General features: G+C 49.6%; 1 protein-coding gene across 1 annotated transcript in view; it reads right to left on the bottom strand.

The window, feature by feature from the left end:
• The window catches only part of CACNA1C (calcium voltage-gated channel subunit alpha1 C), a 645,253-nt gene that overhangs the window by 274,416 nt on the left and 346,604 nt on the right, over positions 1 to 24,233 (bottom strand). The gene's annotated exons all lie outside the window — the stretch shown is intronic.

The following is a 24,233-nucleotide window of genomic DNA, read 5'->3' as shown; positions in this document are numbered from 1 at the left end:
CACCATCACCACTGCCATCACCACCTGCACCACCATCACCACTGCCATCACCAGCACCACCTGCACCATCAGCACCACCACCACTATTATCATCACCACTACCATCACCACCTCTGCCATGAGCACCATCACCACCACCACCACCACCATTTCCTCCTCCTCCACCACAGCTGCTGTTAACACCTGAGTCTGGGTCTGGATGTCTTAGTTATAATATTAATAGTAACTCTGTGTGATAGATTAAAAATATTACCTCCATTATATACACGAGGAAACTTATCAAAGAGATTTAGTAATTTTCCATAAAGTCCTGCAATGAGTAGACAGTAGAGCCAGGACTCTAATGTTTTCCCCTTTGTTTATGGTTATAGTGATAGATGGACCCCACCAACTCAGCCCTCAATACCCCAGGGCCCATTTACCTGGCACATAGGATGTGCATGGGGCTTTGTTGGGGCTATGCTGGATGATTTTTGTCGAAACCCAGCAATGTGAAGCAAGCGCTTGAGATGCACAGCCTGCTTGGCTCAGGGCACTCTGTATTCCCACTGACAGTGTAAAGACATGTGGCTGTAGGTGCTGGCTAGAGTATGGACCCCTGCACTCTCTTCCTACTCCTAATCAAACCTGGTCACTACTTGTGAGGAGCACTGTGGCCATAAACCAACCACTAGCCTAACCCAATGGAGGCCAGTCTATTTTCCTCCATCCCTTGGCTATGGAAGGGGCATGTGACCCATCCCTGGCCAATGTGACATGAAGGGAAATTATCTGGGATGCCCCTAGAAGATTCCTCATTAATTAAAAGGGAGAGAGAGAGATATACATTCAAAAGAGCACTATAATCTCTTTTTTAGCTGGACATGTTCATGTCTGTATATGAAGCCTGGAACCATGGCAACCATCTGGGGATCATGAGGACTACTAGTGGAGGACAAGAGCGACATGCTGATGGTGGCAGAGAGGAAAGGTGGAAAGAACTGGAGTTCTGGGTAAAGTCACTGAACCAGTGAATTAACTTAACCAACTTTGGTGCCATCCTAATTTGTGGCTTATTTTATGTGAGATAAAATCTCCTTATTGTAGAAACCATTTCAAGCTGAATTTTCTAGTACTTGCAACTGAAAGCACCCTTACTGATAGGCTCTATTTGCTATCTCTACACGTCAGTCCTCATTCAGCCTCTTTATCCTACTGCCTTTCTGTGCTTCCAGTCCTTATCAGCTGTTTGGACACATTAGAGCTAAGCTTAGCCTCACCCAGCTGGAAAAGGCGAGAGCTCGCAAACGCTGTAAGACAAACACTCCTCTGTCTCCGGGTTAGCTCTCAGCCTGTGCGTGAGATGCTTATTTCAGATTATGCTCTCAGACTAGATCTAGAGAGCTCAGCCCAAATTCCCATCAGAGGGTAGCCCACATAGTTCTGGCTTAGCCTTGTTTCAGCACACGGCTGTCGAGACAAAAGATACGGCTGTGTGAGGCAGTAACATTACAGTCCTGAGAGAGGTTGGGTGGAGAGGCACAGAGGATTCCCTTCAACATCCCAGCACCAGAAGCCTGGAGATGGAGGATATGGATGCAGACCTGGCATTTCTCTCCCTAGTGTGGGTTTTTTTTTTTCCCACCCTCACAGGATGAAGAAATTTCTGAGCAAGGAACTTTCCAGAACCTCACTTTTATCATGCCACATCCCTCCTCAGGAACTTAAAGGGATTCCTTACTCCTAGTTGATTAGGCCCCAGCTTTTCTGCTTGAATTTTTCCCTTCCCACATATGTACCTTGTCTTCTCCCAACACCCACCACTGGAGTTAGGATGCTACTTTCCTGCATGCCTAGTTCCATTCCAGCCTCTGTGGCTCCTAGCCTGGCATGTTCTTACTTCCTCTGGGGCCAACTGGATTCCTCCTCCCATTAGAGGGTTGCTTTGACTTCTCTAAAGCTTTCAGTTTCCTTTTTCTGTGGGCCCTACAGCCTTAGGGGCATCATTTGGCATTTTTACATCTGGCTTTATGGCATGTTTTAAACATTGAAGTCGATTTTGCAGTCTTGGCCTCTTTCACATGCCTGCGCTTTTTGCTTTACAATGTGCTTTTACATCTTTCTCTTATCTGCTCCCCAGACAGCCCTGTGGGTCTGTAGGCCGTCTGTCACGGAGCCCTTGGTGTGCAACTGCAGGGGGTAGAAAGGAGGGGCTGTTCCCCAGCAGCAGCCTTACCTTCTGCCCCCATAAAGACACGCAGCATCGTCACTATGAATGAAGAACACGTACTGAGCGGCCCACCCTGAAGGGCACGGAGACTAAGGACTGAGATTGCAAAGGGTATCAGACTTCGCTCTGTCCTCCAGGGGCTCATAGTCAGGCCAGGAGGCAGGAGGATGTGCCTGATAGGGAGGAATTCTAGCACAGGGTCACATTTGCTACCTGCCAAATGACTCCTGTAGATAAAAAGCAGATTAAGAACTTGGAGAAAAGGTGGATTTCCAAGGGCTGGAGGCTAGCATAGATGGTGTGAGCTGGGCCTGAGGGGTGAGGCTGGGTGCAGTGAGGTGATTTCCACATGGGAAGTGTAAGTTCCCACAGAGACACAAGGAGAAGGCTATTTTTGCTAGAGAGTTTACACTGTGGGAGACAAAGCTGGAGAGACAGGTAGGATCTAAATTAAATCGACAGGATAGTGTTTATACTTCATACGAGGGAGCTGTCTTTGGGATTTAAGGTCTGTGGGATTTAAGGTCTGTAAGATTTAAGATCTGTGGTGACTTGGACTGAGGATGGTTTGTGATCGAGGGACGATGTGTGCCAAGATATGTTTTACGAAGACAAATATGGAAAGCAGTCCTGAGACAGATTAACCTGAAGTCGGGAGACCCTGCAGTAGTCTAGGAATGAGGTGACAACAACTTGAACCAGAGAAGGCTGGAGCAGTGGGACTGGAAAGGCAGCGACAAGTTCAGAAAACACTAGGATGAGATGTGGACCGCGAGGGGACCTTCAAGCATGACATCAAACTTCACATTCAGAATGGTGGGAAGAACGAGTGTCATGGGCCGAGTCCAGAGCTGGAGCTGACCAGAGCCCACAGAATGGCCTGGGCATGGCCCATAAGCTCTCTGGGCTGTGGTGTCTTTCTCCACTGAATGCGAAGTTTGGCCTGAGAATCTCCGCTCCCCTTCCTGCCTCTGGCTTGAAGGCCACCTAGCATAATGGGAATTCCATGGCACCAGCAAATCTGAGTTCTTAAATTTTAGATCTCCCACAACGATTGCACCTTAGCCAAACTGTTTAAAGGTCACATGCCCCCACTTCCTTAGCTATAAAATGGAGATAGTATCGAGGACTGAGGGGAAAATGTACACTAACATGTTAAACAGGAAATACTTAAGAAATGTCCCCCTCCCTACCACCACCCCCTCCGGTGGTTCTAGAATCTCATGGTATCTGAGATGTCCCACAGACATGACGAGGAGAAGCAACAACATCCAAGTGCAAATGCGTGCAGAGCCCTGGAGACAATGGTGGGTCAGAGCTGAAGGCGTGGGTTCGAGAAACCATCTGTGTAGATGAAGCTGTGATAGTTATATGCAACCCATGGTCAAAGAACAGGGCAAAGCTGATGGGAACAGAGGTGAGAGGTTTGGGAAGGGGATGCTGGCAAGGCGGCGGCCCAGAGAGGTATTTATCAAGACCAGCATCATTTATGCCATGTCCATATATGCTTAGTACTGTTTACTTAATACTTCTGCTTTCAATCGACTTGCTTTTTTTATATAGACATTTAGGAAGGAGATTTTTTTTTTCACTAGAAGTAACCCTGCCACCATAGAAGGTGACAGTAAAAAGAACTATTAAAAGTGTTTATCCATGTACTACCTAAAATCATCTCACATGCCAGCCAGGACACATGCCACACTTGGGGAAACACTGTGCTCGAGAACTGTCCCTTTAAAGGGTCAGACTGACTCCATGTGCCTTCAGAAGATAGGACTCATCAGCAGACATGATAGGAAGGCCGATTTTGTCTCCTAGGAGAACTCTTTAGAGCTGGTATTCTCCAGTACTGGGAAGGGCTGTCTCGGGGCAGGTCACCTGTGGGTGTGCATTCAGGGACAAAGCCTCAGGTAGAGATTATATATCTCTTCCAAGGTCCCTCTGATGACTAAGGGTACTTAATACCATGAGGTGCCCTCACATCCCTCAGCAAGAAGGAAGCAAAGGAAGTGAGTGAATGAATGGATGCATAGGCGGATGGATGGATGCACGGAGGCAGAAAAGGGCTATTTTCCACGCAGACATGGGTCCAAGGGCAGCACAGTGCTTCTGCTGTTTGGGCTAGCCCTCTCTCCCTGCCATGCACCTGGGCCTGCCCAGGCCTGAGGCTGCTCCGGGTCTTGTGGCCCCACAAGAACATCACCCCAAGGAGACCAGCTCTGGCTGTGTGTCCACTGGATCTTCCATCTCAGCTTCTCAGCCTCCCTCCTGGCTGAGACAGGCAAGTGGCACCCTTGATCCAGGCTCCTTAAAAACCGACAGGCAAGGAAATGAATGCCCAACACCAGGAGCCCAACCACACTTCCCATATGGTTCAGAGACATTAGCATGGACGTCAGTTTCCGTGAACAAAAGCCATGGTTGGGCAGCCAGGACCCTCCCTGCCTAAGTGGCCTCTGGCTCCTGCCCCAAAGGGAAACTCCCCTCACCCAGCCTCTGTTTCTGCTCTTTCACCCCCTTAATGCTCTGATTCTATCCTGGTGGCTTGCCCAAAAGGCTTGGGAGGACCCTCAGGCTTTGTGGTGTGCAGAACGCATCTGGGTATGAAACATCAGGCTAGAGGGAACCTGGAAGTTTTGGGGGTCCACTGCCTTCTTTTCCAGATGAAGATAGTAAGGCACAAAGAGGGGTAAGGACTTGTCCAAAGCCACAAAGTTGCACAATACAAACGACATAGTAATAACCCCCATTTGCACGATTTTTTAAAAAGCGCATTGCACGTATGCCTTTTCTGATCTACTGCATGCTTCCTCCAGCATCTAAACTTCCACAGCGCTTCTGATAGGACCGGGACCACGGCGGGAGAAGCAGGTGTGGGGAATCTCCTGCCCTGTGCTTAGTGAATTGTGAGCACGCCTTAGTTTCTCCATCAGATTATGGCGCTGGAGGTCAGGGCCTAGGCTGCCCGAAACAATGGCAGAGTATTGACCGCAGAGCCATAAGGCCTTGATCTGCCATTGGCCCCCGTGATTCCTGCGCACATCACTTTACCTTCTGGCCTCAGTTTCCTCAGCTGTCATACAAAAATGATAAAACCTACCTCCCAAGAATGTGGTGGATTTGAAATAAAAATACATAAGTAATATTTATTAAGGCCTTTTGTAGTTGTCAAAGTGTTGTACAAGTATGAGTTATCATTACTATAAAAATGAGCAAAACAGAAAAAACAACGACCTAACATGTGAATCAAGCAGAAAGCCCTGAGTTCTCAGTGAAGACTGAAGCAGCCACAAGAGGGGCTCAAACACAGGCTCTGTGAAGGGCCCTGGAGCGGGGCCACTGCCCTCCACTCACGCTGACACTTACCTCTGGCCTCCCTCTTATGTCCAATATCCTCAGCCACCTGTCCCCCGTGGTACTGACAGCGGGGTCATGGGGTGGAGAATCACAGACTCCTAGAGCAGAAATGAAACCCCACAACATTGAAGCCCCTTCCCTGAGCTACTAGAGCAGGTCTTCCAGGTTGGCCATCAGGATCCTGCAGTCTCTGATGACACCTGGGGCCATGGAGGGTCTGGGGGCAGCCATGATGCAAAGGTATGGTCTCTGCTCTGTAGGCGCCCTTGGCGCACCTCCTGCTCTGGGAAGTCTGTGAGTTCCCCCCTGATGTCCGTGCCTTAGCCTCCCTGCTGACCACATGCCTCCCCAAGGGGGCTCACTTGCTTCTCCTCCAACTCCTGCTGGGCTTCTCGAGCATGCACTCTTCTCGGAAACTGGTTAATGGCGATCTAGTTTAAAAAGTGTTTCCTGCAAACTGCAAACAGTCATAATTTGGGCTTTTTGTGGGTGTCTCCTTTCCCTTATAAAAACGGGCCTGTTCTCCTTGCTGATCAGTTCAAATCATAACGCTATAAACCAGAGAGCTATAAAAACCGGGGACATGCCCTAAGAGGGGAATTGTGGTGACAGTAATTCATGGTCTGCTCCCCTGGGGACCTCTGCAGGGGTAAGATGGGTTTGAGCTACCTCCCAGATGAAGACAGATTTTGTGATAGGTGACAACGGGGATGGGACTCTTGGGACCCAGAACACCAGGTGCCACGATGCCTGGGGTCCTTGTGCTCACCCCGACTTTCACTGGGCCCCAAGGAAAATGGCTCACGGCCCAGCAGTGCAATGGCGCCTGCACACCGGCCTGTTGGTGGCATTCCCCTCACCCTTTAGTGGCCGCCCAGTGAGGTTACCGGATCTGAACGCCTCACAAGTGGGCCAGACTCTGAGCTCCCAGTTCTTGTCCCCTGCCAGGGCCTGGGTGCAATACTTTACAGAGATTATCTCCCAGCCACCCTGGGAGGTGGGGACCATCATTGTTCTCATTTCACAGGCTGGAGCCACGGTCTGCCTGGCACCAAGCTGGTGTCTCCACCACCATGTTTATACGGCCTCTCAGCATACAGCAACACATTTGGATCCCAGGATTCCGCATTGCCTCTTATCGTTTCTTGTCTCTGGAAACACAGCCAGGGCAACGAGCAAGCTGTGGCAGTGAGCCCCGACCTGGAAGTCGGAAATCTTGGGTTCTAATTTTAGTTTCACCGTCATCAAGCTGGGTGACCTTGGTCAGCCACACCACCTCCGTGAACCTGATTTTCCTCTACACAAGGGGGAGTTCAGGTTCTATCCATGGATCGCAAATGTTGGCTCTCCGACGGCTACCTAGAAACGTCCTGGGCACTTGTTAAAAAGACGGCCTCCTGGGCCTCCATCGAAGATCGGCTGAATCAGAATATTCCAGGAAGGGCCTAGGAATATGGATTCCTAGCAGGCTTCCCAGCTTCTGGAAAGTGCCCAGGCTGGGAACTACAGGTCTGCATGGTTTCCATGGCTCCTTTCAGCTAAAAGATTCTCAGACATATCTCTGTCTCCTGGGAGCGAAGGGGCTCTGTGGGGACAAGCTGGACCTGCCCACCTGCCAGGAGGTGTGGAGCTAGGCCTGCAGCTGCCCATACACAGTGATGTGTGGCTTCTGTAGAGACATCAGAGGCCAGGGACAGCGCTGGGGCGCTGGGTGACACTGTTAGTGGCCAGTGTGTTTCCAGGGTGGGAGACTCAGCAGCAAAGGAAGGCTGAGGGACGGCAGGGTGCTCAGGCCTGCTCTCTGCCATCAGCCTGTGGTGATGGAGCTCCCCATGTCCAGCTTTGGGGCAGAGCTGTGGGGAACGCACAGGAAGGACTTTCCATATTCCTGTGAGGATACCAGCTGTACAACCAGTTCTGCACTGTACCCAGGAAGGAGTATATAGTGAGTGGCGACTGAATAACAGAGACGGGGGCTGTGGGAGTTTAAAGGGTCAGGGGGAAGGAGAGGAGGTGGTGCTTCCCAAGCACCTGCTGTGTGCTAGCAGTGGGTCTCACACGTGCCTGGCCCCGAGGGTCCAAGAGCTACAGGTGACCCTCCCTGGGCTGGGTAGGGAAAGAGCAGGCAAGGGAAGCAAAGCCAAGGCAAGTGTGAGGGAGAATAGGTCTTCGGATTCCTGCAAACTGTCCTGGGAACTAGCTGAAAGGCTATATGAGACCATGCATCAAGGTGTCTGGGCCCTGTTGCTATTAACCATTGGTAGGTCCTCAGGCAAGACACCGAGGGTCTCTGGATTTCATTTAGAAATGAGAAGACCTGTCCTGCTAACTCGGTATGAAATAGAACATAGCGAGTGGGTCTGTAGAAAGTTAGGATCACTGCTCAAGTCTCAGGCCTTAGCGCGTACATTCTCCTCTCTCACTCCACACACTTCCTCCCTTGCCGGAGTTGGCCTAAACGCCTGGGCACACGGAAACCCCCTCCTCCATGAGCTAAGATGGTCTAGCCAGGAGCTGCCGGGCCCCTGGTGCACGGAATACTGTGAACTTCCTGAGAGTGAGCAGAGAAACGGTATCTATCAAACAGCTCCCAGCATCTCTTGCAAATTTCTGAACTTGACACACAAAGCCGTCTCCTGGGCCCCTAATCCACTATGCTGGTGTTCTTATAAGACAAGAAACAGACACACACAGGGAGAAGGCCACGTGACAACAGAGGCTGAGGTTCAGGTGATGCATCTAGAGCCCAAGGAATGCCAAGAGTTGTTGGCAACACCAGAAGCTAAAAGATAGGTATGGAACAGATTCTCCCCCTAGAGAACAGCCCTGCCGACACCTTGAGTTTGGGCTCCTGGCCTCCAGAACTCTGAGATGCTTCCTCTTTCCACAGAACTCACATGACATGGCACGGACACGGGGTCAGCTTCAGCTCTGCCGGCCTCCTGACCGACCACCCACTGCCAAATTGCCACCCAGTACAAGCAGAGTACTTGAATGTGCTCTGCTTCTTCAGTAGGGCCTCTAATGACATGTGCAGCCACTCAGGGGGTGTCCCATTGGGTTGGGAGTTCACTGGGACGATGGGAGGTCAGAGCACAGAGATGTGGGGCCCCCAGGTTGGACGCCCCTTTCAGGGACAGCAACGTTGGACTCTGAGCCAGCTCCATTCTTCTACTGACCCACCAACCAGCTACTAGCCGGGGCCCTTAAACATCAGCGCATGTCCACAGCACACTGTGGAGCACCCAGAGCCGGGGAAGACAAGAGCTTCATCCTCAGGGAGGTGGCAGGCAGTCTAGGTTGATAGGACTAATATCTGAAAAAAAAAAAATTCAATCACCAAGTGTGTGATGCAGATGGCCAATGCACAGCTGGCTGCATCTGCCAGGGAGGCTTCCTAGAGAAGGCGGGCAGTGCCCTGAGCCCTGGGGAAGGGGTAGAAGGGAAAGCTGGAGGATGGGGTGGGGGTGGGCAGGATCCAAGGTCAGGAGACCAGCCGCTCAAGCACAAGGCATCTGAGTGCGGGCTAGAGCAGGGGTCCGCAGGGGAGGATGGCTCAGAGGCTGGAAAGGCAGGGGCAGCCCCATGAGGGAGGGCCTCAGCTGTCAGGGAAAGGAACCTGGGCTGTGTTCGGCAGGCAGTAATGAGCCAATAATGCGTAAGCGAATCTCATGAAAGCACTTCTCAAGTAGAATTGACACAGATTTTCAATTTCCAAGCAAGGAATACAAGATAGCCTTTCCTTTGAAAGTGTTTCTCAGCTTGAAAGCTCTGAAGTCATGGGGCTGAATTTTGATCTGATAAGGGGCTCACTAATACAGTATAAACATTCCAAAGCTGACATTATTTTGCTTTTAAAAAGTGGCCTCACAAAATGCTAGCCATTCTAGGCCTAGCCAAGACCACACCGCCACCAGGAGCCTTCCTTGATTGTGTGGCTCAGCAGCGAGCCCCCCCCCCCCCTTCTGAGAATTATTTTATCTCAATCAACTGTGCAGTGCTTCCCGGGTTCTTGTCAAGATTTCACGGATCAGTAAAACAGCAAGCCCAAAAAGATGTTAGGGACAGACTTGAGTTGCCAACTTTTCATTCTGCCAAGTAGAAATATTAAAAATAACAATGACCATTTATTCCCTCTTTTGTTTTATAAAAGGAAGGAGAAACGAGCCCAGAATGAAGAGCAGTTGGCAGCCCCCACCACCCCTGCCATCACTCATCCGCTCACGTAGCGCTCTGCTTATTTTTCTCATCTAACTGCAGCCCCGTAACTCTTCACTGCGGACTGGCACAGGCCCGCACACTGGCATTTGGGAAACTTCAGTCCTTCCCATTCTCGAGCTCATGGCGTACTTCCCATGTCCTTGCTACTAAGGCGTCCTTTTACTCAAATCCTCTAGGATTTGGCGCCAGCTGACAAATCTGTGGAAGCTGGCAAAAATGGCCACAATATTTTGTAGCTCTTCCCATCAAGAATCATAGTCTTAACTGCAGGGAACAAACTGAGGGTTGCTGGAGGGGAGGTGGGTGTGGGGATGGGGTCACTGGGTGAGGGGCATTAAGAAGACCTGTGATGGAATGGGCACTGGTTGTTATATGCAACTGATAAATTACTGAACTCTACCTCTGAAATTAATAATAAACTATATGTTAATTAAATTGAATTAAAAAAAAGAATCATAGTCTGTCTACCTCTTGAATCTGTGCTGACTTTGTCACCTGCCCTGACCAATAGGACACTGGGGTAGTGACAGCTAAGCCTAGGCCTCTGAGGTCTTGCAGCTTCTCCTACCATGTGAAGAAGCCCAAGACAGCCTGCTAGGGAATGAGCACCAAGGTATCCCAGCCATCCCAGCCAAGGCCAGTATGAACAGGTCAGCTCTAGTGACCCAGCAGCTGACCACAGACACTTGAGCAAGCCCAACTAAGATCAGTGGACACCTGCTGGGTCTTGAAGAACTGCTCGACTGGGTCTAATCCAAATCACTAATCGGCAGAAACGTGAGCTAAACGAACAGTATCTGTTTAGGGTCACTAAGCATCAGGGTAGTTTGTTATGCAGCATGAGCTTGCTGACACATTACCTTTCCCACAACAATCTGCATGGGCCCTCTCCACCCTCTGCTGCTTTTAAATATAATTTGAGCTTTCCTGTTTCTAAGAATTTGCCCACACTCTTCCCCCAGGCCTGAAATATCTGCTCTCTTTCTCCTCAGATTTTGCCCATTCTTCAAGACTCAGGTCAGTGGCCTCTTAAATAGCTCTCAAAGCTGTGGCACTCACTGTGTGTGCCTCTCCCTTGGCCCTTAATCACATGCTCACCTCCCTGTGGCATGTCTTGCATCCTGTAATAAATTATTTCTGATAATATTAACTTCACATGGGTTTGTTACATCTTGCCTTCTCTATTAAACTGCCAGTCCTTCATGGGCAAAGGCTGGTCTTATATTTAGACTCAGCTTTTAACCCAATATCTTGCACAGGACAGGTATATTTATTGCTCACTGATTGATGAGATTTGGAAATTCAAGGAGTATTTGAAAATAACCGTGCTGGGTCAGTTCCCACCAACGTACCTTCCACCCAGCTCTGAGCTGCATCCTGGATCCTCAGGCTTTTCCATGGGGTCTGAGCTCATTTTTCAGTCCCACCACAAATGCTTTCTAGAACATAGGGAATGGTCACCCGACCCCCTATCCTAACACCATGGAAGTCAGAGAGGCACCCCCAAACCAAGGCAAGAAGGCAAGTAACCCCTGTTGCCAAATTATTACTTGGCCTCCCAAGTCTCCTGGGACTTTCTGGAACCCTCTAGAAACTTCCCTTCTCATTCCTGTGACCTTTCATTTGTCCCAGGCATAGGCATTGGATAATCTGGGCTTCCTGTGCCTTTCAGCCTTCACTAAGGTCTTTAAAGTGAACTACAAAGCTTTGCAGGAGAAAAACAGATAAAAAGCTTAGCATTGCAAATGAGGAGAGCATTAAGCCCAGGCTGGAAATGAGGTAAGTGCATTCAAAAAAGCAAGAGCTTGGAAGACTGGCTGCTAAAGGTTAAATGGTGAAGGTAAAGGCCAAGGTTTCTTGCTCTCCTAGTTTAATCTTCTGGATCATTTTTCTCAAATGGCTCATAATGAAGTCAGCAACATGCTGTCCCACCTCCCTCTCTTTACCTCCTGCCTTGCTCTGAGTTCATGTCCCATATTCCCATGCAGTCCCCTCAGCTGGGCCTCTGTCTTATAATCTTTTTTCTTTGTCTTTTTCTTTCTTTCTTTCTTTCCTTCCTTCCTTCCTTCCTTCCTTCCTTTCTTTCTTTAAGTGAGAGAAGTCCCAGTGCAAGCAAGGTGGGGGGGGGGGGGCAGAGGGAGAAGAGACAGAGCCACACAGGGCTCAATCTCACGACCCTGAGATCATGACCTGAGCCAAAATCAAGAGTCAGATGCTTAACTGACTGAGCCACCCAGGTGCCCCTGATTATTTTATTTTCTAATAGCTTAGATAAAATATTTCATGTCAGAAATTTAAGAAAACTCTGAGGTGAAAAAGGAAAATAAAAATGAGCAGTATCCTACTTCTTAAGGTAACCGTTGTCAACATTTGGGTAAGTATGATCAATCTATTTCCTCAGTGTGTATATTTTTGCTTTCCAAAACTGTCGTCACACTGTTCATATTATTTTATAACCTCTTCTATTTCTGCTTAACAGAAAGTTTCAAACGTCTTATACACATATTCAATTTTGTTTTCAATATCACTTTCAATATCCTTATAGCATGCTAGGAGCATGGATAGGTGTACTATAATTTATTTAGCCATTCTCTGTAGAATGCTTAAATTTGATGCTGTAGGCTTCAACTCTATCTGTAATGATTTGAGGCCTATCCCTCTTTGGGAAGGTTGAGGGCCAGAGGCTTGCTTCAGCCCCTTGCTGTATGTCCCTCTTCCTCTGGGACTCTCCCCTGGACACTCCTCCTTCCCTCCCACGGAGCAGATTACCCCACTGCCCCTTGCTTTTGCCATACTCTGTCCTCGAAATACTCAAAGTCCTTCTTTCCATCTTGCTCATTTTCCTTGCAGAAGTATCAGGAAGACCTTTCCATTCAGAGATGTCCCTTTCTCCTTTTGTGGATGAGTAGAAGAGCCTGCTATGAAAAGGGGAGCCAGTCTTTCCACTCATGAGAACACATACTTCCCCTGGGAATGTGGCTCTGGCTTCCAGGTGGGCCGGGGTCTTTGTCTCCACTCGGGACAACACAGGAACTCATGCCCACCTCCGTGTGAGTGCCATCCAGGCCAGAGCTTTCTGTGAAGTGTCACATCCCTCTGCATCTCCCTGTCCCTAAGACACCATTCAGTCGACCTATTCTTATCCAAGATGCCAAACATCCAAGAAAGAAGAAGGGAATCTGCCTCATGTTGGGTGAAAACGGCCCCATCCTCCTGTCTCCTGTCCTCAGGAGCAGGCTGCTGACTCCCCTTTGCTCTCCCTCTTCTCTGGCTTCCCCACCCTCCTTCATTTTTCCTCTCCCCTCTGCCTCTCTAGCTTTTTTCTTATTCCCACCACCTATTCCCTCTGTTCCGTTCTTTTTTTTTTTTTTTTAAAGATTTTATTTATTTATTTGACAGAGACAGAGATAGCGAGAGCAGAACACAAGCAGCGGGAGTGGGAGAGGGAGAAGCAGGCTTCCCCTCGAGGAGGGAGCCCGATGTGGGACTCAATCCCAGGACCCTGGGATCATGACCTGAGCCGAAGGCAGATGCTTAACGACTGAGCCACCCAGGCACCCCTTTGTTCCCTTCTTTATCCCTCTCAGATTTTCCCTTCTCCACCTGAGGGATGGGCAGCTGTGCACATTCAGCATTCACTGAGTCACACAGGAGTTCAACTAATTGAGGTATTTCTTGCAAATTGCTTAAAATTTGCAGAGACCCACTGAAAATGGAAAAACACAGAGCCATGAGCATCAGCCTGTGATACCAATGATGCCATTAACGAAACACCAGACTTCGCTACGTATGGATGGAGAAAAAATTTCCTGGCCAGTGTGGAACCACATAATGAGCACGAGCTATTAAAGAAACATTGACAGCTTATACAACCTTGCCTGGGAAGGGAGGGAGAGAGAGCAGAGGGGCCTGGCCACTGTGAGCCCCCAAGTACAGCAATGGCCTAAATAGCAGTCTTCACTCTGCTGTGCACATCATTTGCTGGAATGATCTGAGATTGAAGAAGACGGGGCTTTGACTCCCAGCTAGAATTCTCTCAGTGCTACATGGGTAAAATATCTTCTTAAACCTGTCTTCATTTTTTCTTATTATTAGGCTTGCTGCTCTGACTTGTGGTTATAAACCCCGAGGTAGAGAGGAGACAATGAATTCTAGGGTCATATATAGACCCTGGGGTCACAGTACCTGAGAAGAGTCCTAGTTAAGCCATTTACTAGCTGGTTACCACACCACCACTAATATTATTACTACCTACTACTGCTACCACCACCTCAACCATCTACCACCTTCCTTCAACTAACTTTGTTTTTTTAATTTTTATTTATTTATTTTAAGATTTTATTTATTTGACAGAGAGATAGCGAGAACAGAACACAAGCAGGGGGAGTGGGAGAGGGAGAAGCAGGCTTTCCGCGGAGCAGGGAGCCCGATGTGGGACTCGATCCCAGGACCCTGGGATCACGACCTGAGCCGAAGGCAGACGCTTAACGACTGAGCCACCCAGGCGCCCCATTCAACTGACTTTATTATGTGCATTTTAAATCCCAAGTGCCTTGCAGGAACGATTTCCTTTAATCCTCACAACATCATGATACGAGGATGTTAGCCCTCCCCTAGAGATGGGGAAATGGGACATTGAAGGATGAAGTCAACTTGGCCAAACCATACAGACTGTAAGTGCTACGCCAAGTGTTCACACCCAGGCAGTCTGAGCCAAGTGCCATTACTTAACCTTTCTTAGCTTTAATGTTTTCACCTATAAAATGAAGATGATGAAAATAAAGCCTGCATCATCTGATTGTGGTTATATACATGAAAGTGTTCCATAAACTGTAGAGTGCACTACAGAGGTACTAGCTGGCATCAGTCCCAAAGTGTAGCTTTCCTGTGGGGCCAGAGAGAACCTTCTCATAAAATGATCATAGGATCACATAATTTTAGGGTAGGAAGAGAGCTCAGATGTCATCTAGGATAATTTCCCACTTGATGAAGATTAGATAGATTCATGAAATTGGAAGAGACCTTGCAAGTAACCCGGTTCAACATTAGCTGGAAGTGACCCACCCAAGATGGCACAGGGAATTGTGAGCAGAGTTGAGTATAAACTCAGACCTCCCAGCGTGTGGCTCATGCTGATTCCATGGCCTCAGGGAGTGCTGCTCCTCCCTTACTGCTCCTTTGGGAGATGCTGCTTAGCTATCACCCTGTGGCTTTACTTGCTGAGACACAACACGACCTCAGACTCCTTCTCAACAACAGTGCTCCAGGCAACTATTATCAATCCATCAGTGCTGACTTACAGGTTGACAGTTCCACTCTCTCCGAACTATATATAGGGGGACCATACAATTTATCATTCAAACAAGGGCACTTTTGAGAGGGAAAGGGGGCACTATTAATAATTATGGGTGACACAGGACTAAACCAGGATTATCTCAGGTGAACTAGAAACTACGGTTACCTTAATTATGCCTCAGTGAGTCTTCCAGAATATCCAAAATACTCCTAACTCCTTCTAGGGTAAAACTGCTAGGAAACTGACTTGAAGGAAGGCCTGTTGGGAGCATCCTCCTACAGGATGGTGGGGGGTGTGAAGGGGAAGAAAAGATGCTCTTTTGGTAAGACAGGATGAAGGCCCACCTTTGGTTCACAGACGTGTCTACAGAAGCAGCACCACCAACGTGGGCTTATTTTCCACTCTCCCATTATTTTCCCTCTACTCCACTGGCCTGGAAAAGCTCATTACTTTCCCAGCTGAAAGCACTGGGTGTTTGTGAATGCTCCCCTCCTTCCTTCTTCTCTTCTCTTTCTCCTCTTTATACTGAATAATCGTTTCTATGGTAGTTTAATTAGCCAATTATGAATGTGTTTGGGTATCTTACAGAGGAAGAATCACTTTGTTTACTTGCTGGTAATTAAATGGGCTACATTTGATTTCTGTTTTGGGAGATTTATGGGCATTTTCTTTTTCTAGATGGTAAAATTGAAAAATTGAAGTCCAATTATTGATGGATTTCCCTAAGTAGAGAAACGTAGAATAGTCTTTCATTCATTGCCAAGTTCACTATGTCTTAGTACAGCCATAAAAAGAGGTAGAGAATTATACTAATACTATAGACCATTAAAGACCAGCAAGGAGAGAGGAAAGGAAGCTACCGATGTCCACGGAGAGAGAAACATGTTTTGTAGCAAGAAGGGATCCAGCTGCTGAATTGCCTTAGTTGGCCTCTGTTGACTTCTCCCGTCTCAAACCTTGAAAGTTCCTCTCAGATAACCCTTTTTCCTTGGCAAACCCCATTTGTCCCTTAAAAAAAGAACTGCAACATTCAATAGTTTAGTTAACAATATGAAGCTTCAAGGGTGGAAGATTCTAACCAGGCATGGTGTCTAATTTGCTCTATGACACTGATCAAGTGAGTCTTTTTTTCTCATTTATGAGGCAAAGTTTCCAGAAATTACCATATCATTGAGTTATTTGAGCAGATTTTGCTATAAAAATGGTTGCAAAGCCAGTTAACACAGAAAACATACAACATGTTTTATAAATGTTTATAAGTTCCCTGTAAAGTGTTGTGGTAAGCTTTAAGTTTCCTGACCCTTTGAGGAGGGGGTATGAGAAAAATAATCTGAGAATTTTATTTAAAGGCAAATAAAATTGACTTCTTGAGACTTCAGTTCTGTTATTCACCAGATCCAGTTAACTTTTGGCTATTACACCATTTTATTTTTACTTTTTATTAAGATTTTTAAAAATTTATTTATTTTGGAGAGAGAGAGTGGGGAGAGGGAACTAGGCAGAGACTCTCAGAAAATCTCAAGCAGACTCCATGTAAGTGTGAAGCCTGACTCGGGGCTCCATCTCATGGCCCTGAGATCACAACCTGAGCTGAAATCAATTCGGACGCCTAACCGACTGAGCCACCCAGATGTCCCACTCTTACACCATTTCAAATTTAATTCACAGGATCTGGCTGAGATACGGGTAAGTTTCCTCCAATTAGATAAGAGAAAAGACTAGGGTTTTAGTATGCCCAATAGCACATACCTGGCCCCAGATTTACACAAAGAGCTTCGCATACAAAATGTCATTTAACCCTGACAACAACTGTAAGAAATGGGTGTATTTACTCCATAAGGAAGCCAATTCAGGGAGTTTAGTGACTTGGGGAGCCAGGACCTGAGTCTGGCTCTGACTGTTACCTAAGCCTTGGCTCTGTCCAGCACCCCAGGCAGAGGTGCCATGTTGAACAGATTATGTCTAACTCATGCTTCCATGTTTCAAAGTTCACAAGGATGTTCCACAAACCTTGCTTAAAGAGACTGAAAAATCAATTTGCTCCTCATTTACAGGGCACACTTAAAGGGACTTAGGTAATTTGGGTCTCAAGAGTATGACTCTCCTCTCACCCTGGCCCAACCCACACCTGCCTCAGGACAGAGACAACTAAGTGCATCTCTAGGGAGAGTCAGCCCAGGATGCAGCTCAGCGATAAGCAGCCTCTCCTTTGGCAGGACACCAGCTCTGTCTACTGAAGGTGCCCCATCCACCTTGTGACCCCTCCCACTGCCTCAGCCGTCTCAGCCGGGCGGGGAGGCGGGGGTTGGTGGGGGGACGACGGGCGGTGTCTCCCTGGCCCAATCTCTCACAGGAATTAAGAGTGGCAGCTGGGAGGAAAGCAACTGCCCAGGGTGGAGGGCCGAGAAGCAGGGGAGGGGAGGGGAGGGAGGTGTAGTTAGCAGGAGTGGCTCCATGTCCCCTTTGGGCTTCTTAATCCTCTCACACTCACTCTCCGTCCCCCCCCCCCCCCCGCCAACATGGTCACACACACACAGTTTTGCCTGATGCTATCATCCATGTCCAGCTGAGTTACCCTGGCTATAGCTAAAATGCCATCACAAAGAAAAGCCTGGTGGTGCCCCAAGCAAGGCTCAATATATTGTGTAGACCAGGCTAAAGCATGTGGGAGACAGAGATGATGGCAGAGGTCCCGGTACCTGCTGTGACACACCTCCGAAGTCAGCTTCACATAAGCACCAGCTGCCCTCTCTCCACTTTGGCTGAAGTTGGGTTTCAGAAGCAAAATCTCTTAAGGGGCGATGCAGTGAACACCTCCGAGAATTCTATTCTCTTCCCTCATATTGCTACTGCTATTAATTGAGGTCTCACTGTGTGCCCTGCAGAGTGGGCTTATGCCTCTCTCTGGGGGGAATCATTCTCTAGACGCCCAAATCAGGACACATGGATCATCAAGTCTGAGTATTTATGGGGCCAGACGATGTGACATCTGGACTGCATTGTAAAATTCTCAGCTGTGTGGCCCCCCGTTCTGCCTTACCAAATCTGGTTGGATGTGATAAGTGGTTCATGGTAGGTCTGGGATGATAGAAAAGAAAAACACAGGACTGGGTTGAGAGGACTGTTTGGGAGAAGGCATTTGGCCTCTCTGGGCCTCAGTTTCCTCATATGTAAAATGAACGCCCCTTCCCTTCACCTCCGCCCAGGCTATGAGAAAGCACGTAGAGAGTTTGGTGTGCGTGTTTATCTGCATGTTTCCACCGGGGTCCATAGCTCTCAAGAGACCATAGAGCTGTGGGACTCCAGGAGGTGGTCTGAGGCCCCTCCCTAGTTCACTGGGGCTCAGCGTGGCCAGTGTCAGGCTGCAGACGCCGGCTTCTGGCAGCTTCCCAGCCAGCTGCCCAGGCGTGTTACCAACTCTGTGCAGGCAAAGGTCAGCCTCACTGACCAGGCTGCCTGCATGCTCTTTTTTATTCTCTTATTTATTAAATGCAAGCTCCATTTATTTGCTGGAGGAGGGACCCTCGCTCCTGTTCCTGTCTTTAGGGCAAGTACCTGGGACATCCCACGGGAGCCTTTTCTTCTCTTCCCACCCTCCTCCTCCTCCCCTCTGCCTCCCGTTCTCTACTCCTACCTCCCCAGCACCACTCTGGCCTCACTGGGTGGAAACGTGTGCTGTGGGCAGAGTGTTTTCATGGCTCTTCCCACCGCCTCCCTGCAGGCCCACACTTTTGTCAGCTTCTCTCTATTCCTAAAACCTGCTCCCAGAAAGGATTGGGTGTTAGTCATTTATACCTTATTGTAACACAAAATCCTGGAGGCCCCCGTCCTTGGGGTGTCTGCACATTTCTGCGTTCATAGCTGTCAGGAATGGGGAAGACGCAGACCGAGGGTAAAAGAAGGTCAGGCCCCTTGCCGTGGGGAGGTGGAACCCTTCAGGAACTCATCAGGGGTCTGAAACCACCAGCCACCCCCAACCCCTGAAAAACCAGCCTTGATGCTATTAGGGTTCAATGTCGGGGATCATGCACTCAGAAGGTTATAGCAGGGACCCCAGAGTCAGGAAAGGAGCAGCCCCTTTGGTCTACATTTATGGAAATAATTACTTAGGTAACCTCAATTTCCTCCACTATGAGTAAGCCCCACGCGGGCAAGAAGTGCTCCCGGTTTTGCTCACCATGGACGCCCCACCTGCAAGCCCGGTACCGAGGTAGGGTGGGCCCCAGTCGGTGCTTGTTGGATACGTGGCTAGAAGACAGTCTGCCCAGGGACACCTCCCTCGCCATTCGGGTGCCAGCCCCTGTCCCCGGCTGGAGAGGCACAGGGGGGACTGGAGCACAGTGAGAAGTCTCGGGCCCCAAGAACCCTCCAGCCAGTTTCCTGATTTCTCGGCATTCACATCACTCACTTCTCAAGGGCCTTTTCAAGGAGATGTGATTTTAAACTGAATTAGAATGTTCTGCTACCTGGGAGGGATGATACATTAGCACGGATTAGTGTCTCTGATTAACAGCATCATTACCTCTCCCATTTCATCTGCCTGGACCCCCCTTGCAGCCAAGTCACACGTCGCCAGAAGACAGAGGAGGGCATAAATTGGGGCTCCTGGCTCCAAAAGGCTCAGTGGGGACCATCAGCATTCGCTTCTTGGGAAATTTTGAAAAAAGTGCTGCCCCCCACCCAGAGATGACTTGGGACTGGAGAGGAACCTAAGCCATGGGTGTCTGCAAAGCAGCTCATAGGACCGTACGGTCAGCCAGAGCTTGGACCCACCGACCAGCGACAAGTGTCTGAGCCCTGCCATTTAGGGGCCTCGAATTTAGGGTAAATAAGTCACCCATTTTCAAACTGCTCCCCTCAGGAAACCTCTACATGGGACCAACCTCCATAACACACATCACAGTGTTGAATACATGGAGACCCAGCTCGAGGAAGGCTCCAGGTTCAGGAAAAGGCACGAGCTGAACCCGATTTCACCGTCGGACCAATGTCACATCCTTGCCTGAGGCCCGAGGCTCAGCGTATTATAGAAATGACCGTATACCGTCTGAAGCGATTATCAGCACGCTTCTGTGTGTGTGGAACACGAGTTTTCAAAACACGGAGATGCGGTCGCTAATGTCAAAGCAGCTCCTTTCACGGGAAGCCCAGCCGTGTGAGGAGCATGAAGAATGCTGGATTTGGAACCAGGAGACCAGAGTTTGAGTCTAGCTCCTGCTCTTAATGGCTATGTGAACTCTGGCCAGTCCCTTAGTCTCTCTGATCCTCAGGGTCCTCATTTGTGAAAGCGATGCTGGTAAGGCCCTTTTCCGAGGTTGTGATGAAGACGAAGATGAATGAAATCTTGCATGTGGGCCTCACTCCCATGGTAGGTGCCAAGTAGAAATGACCCCCCTCCCCGGCCAAGTTCTTGCTCCTCATGGACAGCCCCCTGGTGCAGTGGACGGAGTCCCGACGGCCAGCAGCCAGACTCCTGCCTCGGCCATACTACTGGCCCCCGAGAGCATGCTGGTTAAGAGCCCAGGCCCTGGAGGGAGACAGCCTGCTTCTGAATCAGGTGCTGCCACCTACTAGGGGTTTGACCTTGGCCAAGTTACATTAACACCATACCTCAGTTTCCTCATCTGTACAATGGCAGTAACAGTAGCTACCCCATGGGGCTGTTATGGGGATTCAGTGCGTTAACATTTGTAAATAATCCCTCTCTCCTTCCTTATTCCTTGGCTTTCTCTCCCTCCCTCCTTTCCAGTGGAGCTTCTCCAATGTGCCTGACACTGTTCCAAGCCCTGGGAACCTAGCAATGCATAAGAAAAGGTCCCTGTTTTCATAGAACTTGCATTCCGGTGGGGACAGGACACTGAATGAGTGACAAATAAGACATTTTTAATGGTGCTAAGGTGTTAAGAGGAAATCCATGGAGGCATGAGGGAAGGTGTCCGTGAGAAGGAGGCAGTGAGCGAGGGCCCGAAGGGCAAGGAGGAGCAGACTCTGTGAACATGGGGGTGTCCTGCCTCCTCGGAACCCCAAATTCAAGCTAGTCTGAGACCTGGGGCCCCTCTGGGAGGACAGAGAGGGAAGGCAGAGAGACAGAAGCAAGATGAGGAACCACCTGTGGACAGCGAGATCACTACAGGTGAGTGTCAGAGAAGCAGCAGGTAACAGCCTGGGGGGCTGTTAGGAAGGCGGCCAGGGAAATAGGGAGGAGAGGAATGTGGGCAAAGGGAGAAGCAGAGAAGAAGAAAAGCGTTAGGAGCCGGGGGCGCTGATGGAAGATGCAGCAGTGATGGAGAATCCCTAATTACACCTGCTGGACCACAGTCAGAGCCCACATGCTCAGCTGTGACCGCACAGGGCAGAGCGAGGGGCCCTGAGCGCACACGGCTAGGCCCAGCCCACTGACAGCCACCCTCCCATGACCGTGGGGTTGATCAAATCAGAAGCGCTTGGGTTCCAGAGTCTGTCACAGGTTTTTGTTTCTTCTTGTGGTGAGCTTGTTGTCGTTCCTGCTGCTATTATTGGTTTTTATTTTCACTCTCTGTGAGCTTGCAGAAAATAGTGTAAAGCATTTCTACTTGGAAGAAAAGCAAACATTTCCTTTTCAGGATAGCAATTTAGGATAGCAGCTTGCAGGACAGCAGGGGCACTGGCCTGGCCCCATAAGGGGCTGAGAAGTCAGGGTCACAGCCAGAGTTGAATCCAGAAACGTGGGTAGAAGAGGTTGATGGGGCTCTTGGAGCATCAGCAGGCATGTGGGTGAGGATGCCCACCAGGGAAGAAAGAGGGCAAAGGTAAAAGACAAGTAAAAATTGCCAGAGGAGAAAACTGAAAAATAAAAAGGAGGGTAAGATGGCAGAATAGCTGCAACACCTGTGGGAGTCAGTTTACCACTCCGAATGGACGTCCAGAGTGACGTTCCCGCAGCCACACTCAGGATGCTAGAGGGAGTCTGCCCAACAGAAGGGGGTGTGTGCGTGCGTGCAACAGGAGCTCACAGCGCACACAGGTGTCACATCAAATGTGCCCTGCAGAAGGGCCTGGGGCATGAATCCGGCACATCTTACTCCCACACTCCCTCCAGGAACCCACAGATCACCTAACTGGATGGGGAAGAGTGCTGTTTTGGCTCCTCTGGGAAGAGTTGGCCATTTGTAGGAGGAAGAAAGCTGGTGATCCTGGGGCCTCTGCCCGACTGAAGCCAGGCTCCCCCGCAGACATCTGACTGCCTTCTGGCTAGACGGCACTCCTCTGGCCACCCTCAGCGAGAGGCAAGAGCACAAGCAGCCTCTGCTCTCGGGTAAGACTCTCCTCCGTGTCACCTCTTCCCACTGCAGCTCTCTCCGACCCCTGGGCTTACAACGCCGGGGTCTGTGGAAATGGACTCCATGCGCCCGGCCAGTATCAGACTGCTAGTCCAGTCTGATGCCCAGGCCTCAGGGTGCCCAAGTTTTGATAATTTCTACAAACATTTATAATAAATTTATCATGTTCCAGGCACTATGTGGGCACTGGGGATCCACAGATGAGGAAGGAGTGGCCCCTGCCTTGAGACGCCTAAGCCAGGAGAAGGATCCAGACAGGGAGAGAGGCCATTTCAATACAAGGTATGCGCTGAGGACCAGTTACACCTGGGAAGCCTGGAGGGCCCCCTTCCCCTAACACCATCGAGACGTAAAGGGCATTTTAGCCCTATTCTAGACTCAGGCTCTGTGTCTGACCCTCACTGCACACCACAGAACCCTTTTGGGTTTCTTTATCTCAGAACAAATATTAGCATCTCAAAGGATACGGGCTTTCCTATGAGGCCAGCAGGGAAGGGGCCCTGGTCTAGCATAAGGACACAAGCTGAATGTGGCCAATGCTCACACCTCCCTGGAGGTAAATCTGTACGGCTTTTCGCCGACGTGCTGTCATCTGTACTCAATCAGAATTTGGTCGTCCACAGGAAGCTGGTGGCTCCCCCAGAGCTTCCGTGTGGCTTAATCCTTTGATCATCTCAGTAAAATTCCCACCCTCAAGTGCTGAATCAGGGAGGAACTGGAGGGTCATGTTGTACAGGTGTTAGTCCCTCAAAAAGGAATGCTGAAAGGGGTGGAGCCAGGGAGGTGAGGAGAAGAGAAGGCCAACTTGAGGGACAGCCATATGCAGACACAGTAAGTCAGCGAGTCCCTGTCCCAGTGAGGCTGGTGTCATCTCTGGAGGCTCAGAGAAGGTTAGCAACTGGGCCCCAGGCCCAGGGCAAACAGTGGATACAGGCCTTGAGCTTGAGCCTGGCTTCCTCTGAACCCCATTATCCTCGCACACACCATGGCACATCTCCCTCACGCGAGGCACTGTACGGAGTCGGCGGGGGGCACGCGGGGTGGGGGGCAATTTCAACATGCGTCAGATAGTCTCAGCTTTTGAGGAGTTTATGATCCAGCAGGAGAGGATGTCATAAATTCAAATAACGATAGAACAAGGTAGAATGCGGGAGTGCCGAGGAAGGGGAAGGGGAGCTCATCTCCAGCTCAGGGGAGGGGAGGCTGCGTGGAGGGCGGGTGGCGTGTGACAGGCAGATGGCAACAGAGGGCCCTTTAGGTGGACGGAACACTGTGGACAGAGTCACAGGGGTGGGACATGACAGGGTGGCTTCAGGGCCTGAGTGGCCCAGATGTAGCCAGAAGCTGCCACACAACGTGAAGTGGCAGTTTTGCAGTGGGCGCAGAAAGCGGTGTCGAGACAGGGGGCTTCGGGATGGTGAATAGGAGCATTTTATCAGAGCTGTGTTGACACATGTCTGGTCCAATAAATTAACATTTCCATCTCAATCGACTTCATTTGGCAGGAGCAATAAATTCAGATGGCAATTTAAGCAGTGAAGGGGAAGGGTGCAGGAGGGCACGGGGGCGGGGGTGGAAGGGGGTGGGAGGGGGTGGGAGAGGCACTCACTGCATATCAAGTGGCTTTCGTTTCTTCAGTCAGTCATTCATTCACCAAAAAAAGCACTGGGTGGGCCCCAGAGATGACTGATCTAATGAAAGTCTCTTTCTGCCAGCCTCTTAGCTTACATTTTAAATTTCACCTACAGTTTAATTTGTTAGATTTGGACAAAACGGCATGTTTTTCAAAGCCGTTTGTCCTTGGTGGTGCCTCCCCTTATTTACGCTCGCT

The sequence above is a fragment of the Mirounga leonina genome, unplaced genomic scaffold, assembly GCF_011800145.1.
Source record: "Mirounga leonina isolate KUSES-001 unplaced genomic scaffold, KU_Mleo_1.0 Mir_201, whole genome shotgun sequence".
Classification (NCBI taxonomy): domain Eukaryota; kingdom Metazoa; phylum Chordata; class Mammalia; order Carnivora; family Phocidae; genus Mirounga; species Mirounga leonina.
Note: the sequence above shows the minus strand (reverse complement) of the source record. Positions and strands in the feature narration are given on the sequence as shown.